This window comes from Triticum dicoccoides, chromosome 6B, assembly GCF_002162155.2.
Source record: "Triticum dicoccoides isolate Atlit2015 ecotype Zavitan chromosome 6B, WEW_v2.0, whole genome shotgun sequence".
NCBI classification, from domain to species: domain Eukaryota; kingdom Viridiplantae; phylum Streptophyta; class Magnoliopsida; order Poales; family Poaceae; genus Triticum; species Triticum dicoccoides.
The window spans coordinates 115,586,333-115,591,498 of record NC_041391.1 but is presented as its reverse complement, the minus strand read 5'-3'; the positions used below and the strand labels follow the sequence as shown (position 1 = coordinate 115,591,498).

At 46.8% G+C, this 5,166-nt stretch overlaps 1 long non-coding RNA gene across 1 annotated transcript; it reads right to left on the bottom strand.

Annotated features, from left to right (window-relative positions):
* Positions 1–200: 200 nt before the first annotated feature.
* On the bottom strand, positions 201–3,804 carry LOC119326795. Its single transcript, XR_005158179.1, has 5 exons — positions 3,509–3,804; positions 3,291–3,433; positions 2,192–2,292; positions 1,276–1,380; positions 201–369 (listed from the first exon to the last, which is right to left on the bottom strand). It is a non-coding gene; the product is annotated as an uncharacterized LOC119326795 (long non-coding RNA).
* Positions 3,805–5,166: the final 1,362 nt, after the last annotated feature.

The window sequence follows — 5,166 nt, the reverse complement described above, 5'->3', positions numbered from 1 at the left end:
CGGCATAGCCTTCCACGTGGCAGCTCCTGGTTGCTCCTTGTCGTGGACTATGCCTACAGCAAAGCCGTAGGCTAGATGCAAAACTATGCCGACGGCTTTGCCGTAGGCATACACGCCACATGGCAGCTGTTGGTATCACAACAGCCATCTATGCCTACGGCATTGCCATCGGCATACTTGCTGACCAGAACAAAAAAAAAGATTAGCCAAAAAGGCTAGCTATTTACAAATGCTTATACAGACATGATTCAACAACTATGGATTTGCAAACTCAGACTAGAGAATATTTTTGATGTACATAACATTTCCATTCTAAGAATCCGCAACAACATTAGAGGAGGCCGAGGGGCGGTGGTGGGGGAGACGAGGCTGCAACGATGGAGGTGGCATACAGTCAGTATAATAAACCGAAGATCCTACACATGAGGATGAATATGTAATCTATATACTGAATTACCAAAAGAAAATCGCCTAGAACAGGGGCATCTAACTAAAAAGGAAAAAAAAATATTGCTTTTGCTGAAGATAACTTGTCATGTTGGTGCTTGAACCAAACAATGCTACTAATACATATAGACAGAGATGCTCCAATTTCAGTTGTATCTATCAAGCATCAATTGTTGTTCAAGGCAAGCTCCAAAGAGAAAGAAATTGGTCTCTGATTGTGACTAATGATACTTACTCATAAATATTCAGTCAAAGTAAAACGAAAAAACCGACGCATATAAACTGAACCAAAGTGTGGTGCTGATTCATATGTATTTACAGACCATGCAAGTGTCATCGAGTTGGTTTTAGTCACAGTAAAAACAAGTGGACACATACAAAACTGAACCAAGGGTGGTGTTGATTCATGTGTATGTATAGATTGAGGTGCCATCCAGTTGGTTTCAGTCAAAGTTCAACCAAAAAATTGACACATACAAACTGAAGAAAAGTGTGGTGCTGATTCATATGTATGTATGCACAGGAGATGCAAGTGCCACCAAGATAGATAGTTTCAGTCAAAGTAAAATACAGTTGGACACATACAAACTAAAGCAAACCGTCGTGCTTTTTCATGTGTACATACAGGATATGCAAGTGGTATCCAGAATTTGGATACAGGTAGTATGCTCATGTGGTGAATTTTTGTGAATCTATACTCTGCATCTACCTCACATGCAAATATAATTCAGTCCAATGGCCTTCTTCTCCCCTCACATGCATAATACAAGAGCAGACCATCTAAACAGGCGGATCAGACCTTCACCTTGGGAGGGAGGCGAGTGCTACCTGTTGCCGTGTCGTCGTCGAGCTTGGGTGGTCCTCCTCCTCCTCCTTGAGCAGGACAAGGTTGTTCCTCCCCTACACTCCAATGGCCATCTTCTCCAAGGACATCTACAAGGGCAGAACACACCATTGATGCAAGTGTCACCAAGATAGTTTCAGTGAAAGTTAAAGCAAATGTACACATGCAAACTAAACCAAACCGAGGTGAATATTCATATGTGTGTGTATGTAGAGATGCAAGTGCCATCTGAATTTTGGGGAACCAAAGCGTGGCTGTTGTTGTTGCGACTTTAGCAGCAACAGCATCTTCGAAATCAAACGAGGAGCAAGTTGTTTTAGCAGCAGCGCATACTAGTAATTAGCTAGGACCATTATTATTGCACAACCATTCAAGGACGGTGGCAGACATATCAATCTCACAAGGCTGTACTGGAGAAACAAAAGCATAGGATATGTGATGCTATCAATCTTAGCACAAGAAGAAAAAAACACAGCCTCTCCGATAAAATGGATGGATGCATCATGCACAATCATCGGTTCCATCATTGCAGCACTAGTTGAGCAACAAATCAAATATAACAGTAGTTCCATTGGTTCAGCCAACAAGTTAAGTAGTTAACAAAAGTTTACTTCCCACTACTAATTTTGCACTTGTCATAATAAAGAAAACAGAGCTCGACATCACAGCAACAAAAGAGGTAGACTGGGAGCCTAGAACCATGCACACCAAATCGCAGAGCAGAAAAATAGCAGTACTACCTGGAGCAATTAGAAACTCAACGGACTGGGCAACATTTGGAAGGAGACAAGCAAGTACTACAACAGCTAGCTAGGCTGAATTGAAGATCAACCAAAATCATATCAAGTATTTGTTGAGCATGATTATACACGGGAAGAGGAAGGGGTTCACGGCACGGACCTTTAGGTCATGGCCTGGCTTGCATATCTCCTCCTCATGTGCATTGGTTTGCATCCAATCCTTGTAGTCCAATCCATGGACATCCCTCCCTCCCTGCATCTCTAGAACAACACGACACTTAAATTTCATCAACTTCCATTGCTACTGATAAAAGAGGAGCAAGATGTATATGCTGCATAAATCATACATGGAGAAGCAAGCTGCTTGAAAACAGAGGAGGTCCATGATGGTTATTCTCATTCGCAACAGAAGAACTAAAAAAAATGCGCAAGTGTGTGCTATCTATGGATACACCAACTCTATCAGTACCTAGCACCCAAACTAAGAAAAAAAATCATTCATATGCAGCAGCCTAAGCTCAACTTTGAGAGAGCGGACTGATTAACATTTTTTTTTGTTGGGTTGAATTTTTCACAAATATAGATAGAAGCACTCCAGAAGCTAAAAAATAAATCATAGAGGCTGGCCGAACTAATTGGCGCACTCAAACGATACAAGAGAGCGGCCCGATGGACAACTAAGCAAGCATACACAGCAAGTAAAACTACATCACCAATATTATGTAATTAACTGGAAGCTCTTGTTCATCATACCAGTACAAATATACTATCTATATCTATACTTTAATCATGCAGTCAATTGAAGTAAAAGCTGGCTCGGCCAGGAATCAAGCCTAGGATGCGAATTTGTCACAGGATTTGTCACGGGATCCAACTAGGCCACTGTACTTTACTTGTCAATTGGAGTAAACCGACTCTTCATGTACATTGTAAAGTAGTGCTAAAGTTCCCTCGAACGTGATTCCACGAGTACGTGCAGAATACATGTGAATATGTGTGTCCGAGTAGGACTGGAAGTAGACATGGCTAGGGGCTATATACTTATACTATGGTAAATTATGGAATTGACCGTAAGCATCAACAAAGAAAAAAAGAGATTGTCACGAGCCTATGGCCAATAACAAATTAGAGGACAAACTAAAAAAAAGCTAACTAGAGATTTCCTCTCTCTGTGTGTGTACGTTGTGCTCTGGCCGGTGGGGGAATGATAAAAAACAGTAGTGAGCAGAGGAAGGAGGCGGAGGAGATGGAGGTGCTACCTGCCGAGGTGGGTTGTCGTGGCCGTGCTTGAGCTCGGCAGGACAGGGCCGCCAGCTAGGTGCGCCCCTCGTCCTCCGCCTCCTCGAGTAGGAAGGACGGCGCCCTCCTATCGTCGCCGCCGTCCAGACCGCACCAAGGTGACCTGCAACAAGGGAAGGAAAGGGGAAGGTGAGGTGGGGAGGGTGGATCCGGGCGAGGAAAGAGGGGAAGGATGTACCTGCGCCATGCCCGTAACGGATCCATCGAGCTCTGGCCTCGCCGTCGCCGGATCTGGCTGATCCCGGCGATGTTATGGGTGGCGGTCAAAACCCTAGCTAGCCACGGGGTCGGTGGACGACGGGAGCGCCGATTCTGGACGGAGGGGAAGGTGGAGCGGACCTAGGGGAGCTCGGGGGCGTGTTGCGCGCCGCCGGAGCTCGCCGGAACCGGCCGGCGTGGGTGGTGGCGGCGGCGAGGGAGAGGGGTTCGTGGGGGAGAGAGGAGTCGTGAGAGACAGAGAGGTTCGTGGGGAGAGAGCGAGGTAGGGGTTGGGTGGGCTCTTTTTTCTTTTTCTTTTTTTCTCCTTTTCTCTAGATGGATGGATGGATGGTTGTGGGGTGGACAGCTAGATGGATAGATGGATGGATATGCGCCACGTCATCGATCCGTGGCACAAACGTTTCCACCAACAGAAACCAAGCTCATACAATTGTGTTCTCCCTTTTGTTTTTCTTCTATTTTTTCTACCCTCTTGGATCGACCATCGACGATTCGTGACGGGAGAGGAGGGCGGCGAGGAGGAGATGGTGAGGTGAGGTGGGGAGGGAATGGATCGGGGAATGCTGTGTCCGGTATGACGACTATGAGTCCGAACGGGGACCTACGGACAGTCGCACGAAACATCTCTTCGGCTTTCCCCGTCACCGTCGACGAAGACACGTGCGACGTCTCAGCATCGAACGATGGCACCAAAGGAGGGGTAGGCGCCACCAGCGGGGGGCGAATGTACCTCGACGGCATGCCGGATCCAGCGGTTAAAATCGACCAAAAATCATACGATGCCGGAAATCCTTGGGACCTGGCATGGTGTCATCATATGGCCCTTGTAGGGTGTGGTGAAAGTTTTAGCGCGTTTCGTAGAAGCTTGCCCGGAGGTTGCATGTAAACTGCACTATCTCCGAGGTAGTGTCTGGCTATCGAGAGAGAACGTGTCCGATTTGTGAAGGAAGTGTGTTGCCCGTTGCTCCGTTGACCTCGAAACTTCTCGTGCTCTCAAAGGGGGCCATTGCATGACACGTGCCAGTACATGGCATTTTTCGGGCCCGCCTGCAATATTTGAGACATTTACTGCATCCGTAGGGTTTCAACGCGGGAAATTGCAGATCTGCACGGCGACCACCTGAGATGATGTCCCGAAGTGTTTTTTTAAATCACATATGATGTCTTTGCGGTATGTGTAGGCCTAGTGCAACCAAAGGAGGGGCAGGCCCACCACCATAGGGTGAATGTACCTCGGCAGCATGCCGGATCTAGCCGTTAAAATCCATGGGAAATCATGCGATGCCAGAAATCCTCGGGACCTGGCACGGTGTAGTCATATGGCCCTTGTAAAAGTTTGAGCATATTTCATACGAAGCCTGGCAGGAGGCCGCTTGTAAACTACACCATCTCCAAGGTAGTATCTGGTTATCGAGAAAGAACGTGTTCGGTTTTGTGAAGGAAGTGTGCTGCCTGTTGCTCTGTTGGCTATTCAACCCTCCATCACACTTGTATATATATGTTAAGACACAATTCAAGTTTTGGTGGCATTGCTACCTCCGAAGGCCCCCGACCGGCCTTACCCTAGCCCCGTTGACCCGGAGATTTAGGCCTTTGACTTACACTGGACTGCCATAG